This window comes from Mastomys coucha, unplaced genomic scaffold (genome assembly GCF_008632895.1).
Source record: "Mastomys coucha isolate ucsf_1 unplaced genomic scaffold, UCSF_Mcou_1 pScaffold4, whole genome shotgun sequence".
In the NCBI taxonomy this organism is placed as follows: Eukaryota; Metazoa; Chordata; class Mammalia; order Rodentia; family Muridae; genus Mastomys; species Mastomys coucha.
Window position 1 is genome coordinate 4,838,689 of NW_022196910.1, and position 8,072 is coordinate 4,846,760.

Genomic DNA, 8,072 nt, shown 5'->3' on the forward strand with positions numbered 1-8,072 from the left:
AGACTAGCTGTCAACTTGTAGTTTCGGTTTGAGAATCTCCGAGAGCACAGCAGGGCTTCCCACAGCCTCCCTGTGAGATTATAATCAGAGAGAATAGGAAACATTGAAAGAGCTGTCAAGATCGCTTGCTGGCTAAAGGCATTTGTTGCCAAGCCTGAAGACCTGAGAACAATCCTTAGGACCCCTCAGGACCCTCCCTCAGGAGGGAACCAACTCCCACAACTTGTTCTCTGACCTCCAAGTGCATCCATGGTCCTTGCACATTGAAGAACACACACACAGAGGATATAAACAAATAATATATTAAAACTTCAAATGTTGGTATTAAAGATAAGGACTTAGTTACTCAAAGAAATGTCTTCATAGTTGAGAAAGGACTTCTTTTAAAACTAAACACTGGAAAACAAAAGCTCAGTCTGACCATGGTGCCGCTAAGCCTTCCAACCTGTGTTGATCCCAGTAGGACAGAACTGATGCTTGCAGGTTCTTCTCTGACCTCCACAGGCACATGCATATGCATACCTGCTCGTATACACACACACACACACACACACAGAGAGAGAGAGAGAGAGAGAGAGAGAGAAAGAGAGAGAGAGAGAGAGAGAGAGAGAGAGCACAACACACACACATTGACACACAGACACACAAATGTAGAAAAGTTTTAAAATGTCATTTGTTGGAATGGAATGAACTCAAAAGTCTGCATTTTAAGTGCATTTAAAGTTTCATGAGAATTTCTATCTAGACATTTTCATGCATGCATGTATGTGTCTCTATCATTGACTAATAAATCTACTCTCTGATAAGAGATTTTCAAATGCTCACTATGCAACAAGGTTCACTCCAAAATTACAAACTTGACTCTACCAGGCAAAGAGGATTTTTACAAAATGTGACTTCTGAGCCAAGACTAGAACCCTGGAAAGTGAACCGTTTAGCTTTACTCAAGGAAGGGTCAAACACAAATGAAAGAAGCACTTAGAGGCTACCGGAAACCATTCTAGTTGAGCTCACACCTAGCACTAGAGACAATTCTTTGATTTAAAATTTTATTTATATAAGTAGTTTTTACATCCCGAATGCTGTTCCCTCTCCAGTCTTCCCTTCCCAGAGCCTCCCCTCCACGCCCCCTTCTCTATCCTTCCCACCCATTAGCTGCCATTTCTGAACCTCACTCCCTGCATGTCTGTTATTGCGTTCCATCTCTTGAATCTTGTATCTTGAATCTGATCTCTTCTCATTTTCCTTACTTTTTTTCTCCTGCCTTTTATCACACTAGAGATAATTTTCAGAGTTGACTATAGGTTGTGGAATTGTACAGATCTATAGCTCCAGTCACAGATTTTCCTTGAGTATTCTGATAACCAAATACATGACCTTAGTGGATCCCTGAGGGGTGCCAAGGCAGGCGCTCAGCATAAAGCCTACCAGCTGCCATTGTTAGAATCTCCATTATCTATTCCTATTGCTGATTGATGTCTATAAGCCAACTGCCTGTCATTCACATACAAGGTGATCCACAAGGGCACATGACATTCCAGGATCTCACCCCAACTCCAGGCTAATTGTTCCTCTGTTTCTGTATGCTTCCCAACTCTCAGTACTTACAGGTTCTAGAAGTCCTGTTCCTAACTGTGAACATTTTACTAAAAATTACAGAAAGCCTTTTCTGGCTTCTTTTCTTTCTGGTATATGCTCCATAATCCAAAAAATTACAAATTTTCAGAGCAACTTCTTCACAAGATTCTCCAAGAGGGCTAGCTAGCTACAGTCACCTACAGGAAACTGGATCTGTAGAAAAAGAAAGGCTGTTTTCACAGACACAAAACCCAGGCAGAGCACCTCCCCCAATCCTGTCCTCCAGTGCCCTCCCTTTCCAAGGGGAACATCACAAAAACCTATGTACCTCTGTCTGCCTATGGATCTGTGTCATAGACCTAAAGCTGTGACACAAAGTACAAAAAAGGAAGAAGTCAAGCAGAGGGCCACATCTTGTGTCTAAAGCACACATTGTGTGGGTTATACCCCATAAACAGTCAGAAGTGGAGACAATCCTTCACTCTGTACACACCTACTGAGAACCAAGAGGATAGCTGGTATTTATCTGAGAGGTCAGTAAATGGAGAACAAATGTCAGCCCCCACATCTAAGGGGGTTGTTTGGGCTGAACCATGTCTTCTGGAGGTACATGTCCACCTGTAACCTCACACTGTGACCTTATCTGGAAATAGGATCTTTGCATATTTTAAGCAAGGTGGTGATCTTGAGATAAGTTTATCCTAGATTTTAATTCCATTTATATAGAGAGAATGGCATCCTTATAAGAAAAGTAGCGGCTAGTAAAATGGTCTAGCAGGTAATGTGCTGGCTGCCAAATATGATGACCCAAGCTTGACCTCTAGGACTCACAAAGCAGGTGAAAGATGAGAAGTGACTCTCACAAGTTGTGCTCCGATTCTGTGCTTTGTGGCACATGCATACCTTCACTCATACATTCACAATAAATAAATTGATGGCTTTTCAAAAAAACCAGTAAAAGTCAAATAAAAAGAGGCTGTAAAAATAAAGCAAGGATTGGAATGATGCTGCCACTAGAAGCTAGGAAACACAGGAGTCTCCCTTAGTGTCTTCAGAGGATGTGTGGTCCAATTTAATATTGGGTTGCTTGTTTTCAGGGCTATGAGAGTTAATTTCTGTTGTTTTAAACCACCATATTTATAACAATTTGCTGTGGTAGTGATGAGATAATAAAGGAACAACACACCCACACACTCACACCAACATGGTACAGCTGATACAAACTCACAGGATAGACATTATTTATTGCCTTATCTCAGAAGTGTCCTCCCTTCCATACAGCATGAAAATACTCCTCACCCAAGAACAGACACTGGAAGTCATGACTAGCATGGAACGGGGAAGTGATGAGAAATAACTAGATTGAATGGGCCACTGAGAACCAGGACAGGCCCTCACAGCTAGAAACAGGTTCCTGTCTGTAGACAACTCACGCTATATTTTCCCACCTTCCTATTTGGTCCCAGAATTCAAGGCCTCTCTGTGCTTTATTTATCTCTGTCTTTTACTGTTCAGTCTCCACAGCACTTGGCTTATTTCCTGGAAAGGAAGGGCTCCACTTACCTTAGTGGAGAAATTTGGGGATTGTCTATAATGCAGTCTGTAGTGCCATGTGTATAGAACACCACAGCTGTAATGAGAGGGATAGGAGTTTTATCTCTGCAGGTGCCTTCCCAAGAGGAAGGCTCCCAGATGCCTTTGCACTGAACTTGCCTAGGGATGAGGAGTTCATGGTCCTGTAAGTCCAGGATGACTAGGGACCTAGAAATGCACCAACTCATTCCAGGCAATAGATTATCTATCTATCTATCTATCTATCTATCTATCTATCTATCTATCTATCTATCTATCTATCTATCCATCTATCTATCTATCATCTATCTATATGTACCTATTAATACCTATTTTTTCTTTCTTTTTCCTTTCTGTATACCTGCATCCTTCTCTTTTTCCTTTCTTTATTCCCTATTTCTCTTCCCTTCTCTCCTTTTGTCTGGAATAACTTTTCTTCCCATGTTCCTTCCAATCATTCTTTGTTTGTCCTTCCTTTAGCTCTCAACTTAGATTTTCATCTTTGCAGAAAATCTCATCGAGGACCTAGGGAGATGACTCCATGGATAAGAGCACAACTGTGTAATTATGAGGATATGAGTTCAAATACCCTGCACCCACATAAAATATAAACATAATTGTGCATGTCTATAGCCCAGGATTGTAGGGAACAGAGACATGAAGACTGAAGGGCATAAAGGCCACAAGTATAAGTGAGCCAGGGTGTTTAACTGAACCTGGTTTATTAAATAAAGAATTAGTATACGAAAAGTCCTCCTCTAGTTCACCTGCACAAACATATCTACACAACACACACACACACACACACACACACACACTCATACATACATGCATGTATATACACATTCACTAACTCAGGTACTCAGGCACATACACAGAAAGAAAGAAAATGAAAGCTCCTATCAGCATTTCCTTACCCCATTCCATCAATACAAGGTATACAGGTTGGGCTAGGCAACCTGGGCCCATGTGTTCGAGGGTCTTCCCCACTTACTTTTCTACAAGTTTCAGTGTATCTGTTTTTATGTGAAGGTCCTTGATCCACTTGGACTTGAGTTTGTACAAGGAGATAAGAATGGATCGATTTGTATTCTTCTACACGCTATCTGCCAATTGAGCCAGCACCATTTGTTGAAAATGCTGTCTTTTTTCCACTGGATGGTTTTAGCTCCTTTGTCTAAGATCAAGTGAACATAGGTGTGTGGGTTCATTTCTGCATCCTCAGTTCTATTCCATTGATCTACCTGCCTGTCACTGTACCAATACCATGCAGGTTTTTTTTTGTTTTTGTTTTTGTTTTTGTTTTTTTAAATCACAATTGCTCTGTAGTACAGCTTTAGGTCCAGAATGGTGATTCCACCAGAAGTTCTTTTATTGTTGAGAATAGTTTTCGCAATCCTAGGTTTTTTGTTATTCCAGATGAATTTGAAAATTGCTCATTCTTACTCTGTGAAGAATTGATTTGGAATTTTGATGGGGATTTCATTGAATTTGTAGGTTGCTTTTGGCAAGATGGCCATTTTTACTATATTAATCCTGCCAATGCATGAGCATGGGAGATCTTTCCATCTTCTGAGATCTTCTTTGACTTCTTTCTTCAGAGACTTGAAGTTCTTGTCATACAGATCTTTCACTTGCTTAGTTAGAGTCACACCAAGGCATTTTATATTATTTGTTACTATTGTGAAGGGTGTTTTTTCCCTAATTTCTTTCTCAACCAGCTTATTCTTTGTGTAGAGGAAGGCCACTGATTTGTTTGAGTTAATTTTATATATAGCTACTTTGCTGAAGTTGTTTATCAGGTTTAGGAGTTTTCTGGTGGAATTTTTGGGGTCACTTAAGTATACAATCATATTATCTGCAAATAGTGACATTTTTACTTCTTCCTGTCCAATTTGTATCTCTTTGAACTCCTTTTGCTAATTGCTCTGGCTAGGACTTCAAGTACTATATTGAACAGGTAGGGAGAGAGTGGACAGCTTTGTCTAGTCCCTGATTTTAGTAGATTACCAAGTTTTTCCCCATTTAGTTTGATGTTGGCTACTGGCTTGCTGTATATTGCTTTTACTATGTTTAAGTATGGGCCTTGAATTCCTGATCTTTTTAAGACTTTTACCATGAAAGGGTGTTGGGTTTTGTCAAATTCTTTCTCAGCATCTAATGAAATGATCATGTGGGTTTTTTCTTTGAGATTGTTTATATAGTAGAATATGTTGATGGATTTCAGTATACTGAACCATCCCTGTATCCCTGGGATGAAGCCTACTTGATTGTGATGAATGATCGATTGATGCATTCTTGGATTCCATTTTTGAGAATTTTATTGAGTATTTTTGCATCAATATTCATAAGGGAAATTTGTCTGAAGTTCTCTTTGTTGGCTTTGTGTAGTTTAGGTATCAGAGTAAGTGTGGCTTCATAGAACAAATTGGGTAGTTTTCCTCCTGTTTCTATATTGTGCAATAATTTGAAGAGTATTGGCATTAAATCTTCCTTGAATGTCTGATAGAACTCGGCACTAAACCCATCTGGTCCTGGGCTTTTGTTTCTTTGTGTTTTGTTTTGTTTTGTTTTGTTTTTCTGGTTCAGAGACTTTTAATGACTGCCTCTATTTCTTTAGGGGTTTTGCAACTGTTCATTTTGTTTATCTGGTCTGGATTTAACTTTGCTACCTGGTGTCTTTCTAGAAATTTGCCCATTTCATTCAGATTTTCCAGTTTTGTTGAGTATAGGCTTTTGTAGTGGGATCTGATGATTTTTTGGATTTCCTCAATTTTGTTGTTCTGCCTCCCTTTTCCATTCTGATTTTGTTGACTTGGATACTGTCTATGTGCCCTCTGGTTAGTCCGGCTAAGAGTTTATCTATCTTGTTGATTTCCTCAAAGAACCAGCTCCTGGTTTCATCGATTCTTTGTATAGTTATCTTTGTTTCTACTTGGTTGATTTCAGCCTGGAGTTTCATTATTTCCTGCCTTCTACTCCTCTTGGGTGTATTTGCTTCTTTTTGTTGGAGAGATTTCAGTTGTATTGTCAAGCTGCTAGTGTATGCTCTCTCCAGTTTCTTTTTGTAGGCACTCAGAGCTATGAGATTTCCTCTTTGCATTTCTTTAATTGTGTCCCATAAGTTTGTATATGTTGTGGTTTCATTTTCATTAAATTCTAAAAAGTCTTTAACTTCTTTATTTCTCCCTTGACCAAGTTATTATTGAGTACAGTGTTCTCCAGCTTCCACATTTATGTGGAATTTCTATTATTTTTTTTTTGTTATTGAAGATCAGCCTTAGTCCATGGTGATCTGGTATGATGCATGGGATTATTTCAGTCTTCTTGTATCTGTTGAGGCCTGTTTTGTGACCAAATATGGTCAGTTTTGGAGAAGGTATCATGAGGTGCTGAGAAGAAGGTATATTCTTTTGTTTTAGGATGAAATATTCTATAGATATCTGTTAAACCCATTTGGTTCATAACTTCTGTTAGTTTCACTGTGTTTCTGTTTAGTTTCTGTTTCCATGATCTGTCTATTGCTGAGAGTGGGGTGTTGAAGTCTCCCACAATTATTATGTGAGGTGCAATGTGCAATTTGAGCTTTAGCAAAGTTTCTTTTATGAATGTGGGTGCCCTTGCATTTGTAGCATAGATGTTCAGAATTGAGAGTTCTTCTTCATAGATTTTACCTTTGATGAGTATGAAGTGTCCCTCATTTTTTTTTGATAACTTTAGGTTGAAATTTGATTTTATATTAGAATGGCTACTCCAGCTTGTTTCTTGGGAACATTTGCTTGAAAAATTGTTTTCCAGCCTTTTACTCTGAGGTAGTGTCTGCCTTTGTCACTGACATGGGTTTACTGTATGCAGCAAAATGTAGGGTCCTGTTTACATATCCAGTATGTTAGTTTATGTCTTTTTATTGGGGAATTGAGTCCATTGATATTAAGAAATATTATGGAAAAGTAATTGTTGCTTCCTGTTATTTTTGTTATTAGAGGTTGAATTGTTTTATGTTTGTGTGGCTATCTTCTTTTGGTTTGTTAAAAGAGGATTATTTTCTTGCTATTTCTAGGGTGTTGTTTTCCTCTTTGTGTTGGAATTTTCCATTTATTATCCTTTGAAGGGCTGGACTTGTGGAAAGATATTGTGTAAATTTGGTTTTGTCATGGAATAGCTGGGTTTCTCCGTCTATGGCAATTGCTAGTTTTGCTGGGTATAGTAGTCTGGGCTGGCATTTGTGTTCTCTTAGGGTATGTCTGACATCTTCGCAGGATCTTCTGACTTTTATAGTCTCTGGCCAGAAGTCTGGTATAATTCTGATAGGTCTGCCTTTATATGTTACTTGACCTTTTTCCATTATTGCTTTTAATATTCTTTCTTTGTTTTATGCATTTGGTATTTTGACTATTATGTAATAAGAGGGATTTCTTCTCTAGTCCAATCTATTTGGAGTCTGTAGGTTTCTTGTATTTTCATGGGCATCTCTTTCTTTAGATTAGGGAAGTTTTCTTCTATAATTTTGTGGAAGATATTTACTTGCCCTTTAAGTTCAGAATCTTCACTCTCTTCTATACCTATTATCCTTAGGTTTGGTCTTCTCATTTCTTTCCTGGATTTTCTGGATGTTTTGAGTTAGGATCTTTTTACATTTTGCATTTTCTTTGTGTCAATGTTTTCTATGGTATCTTCTGCACCTGAGATTCTCTCTTCTATCTCTTGTATTCTGCTGGTGGTGCTTGCATCTATGACTCCTGATCTCTTTCCCTGGTTTTCTAACTCCAGTGTTGTTTCCCTTTTTGATTTTTATTGTTTTTCTTTTCATTTTTAGCTATTGGATGGTTTTGCTGATTTTCTTCACCTGTTTTATTGTGTTTTCCTGTAATTCTTTAAGGGATTTTTGTGTTTCCTCTTTAAGGGCTTCTACCTGTTTACCC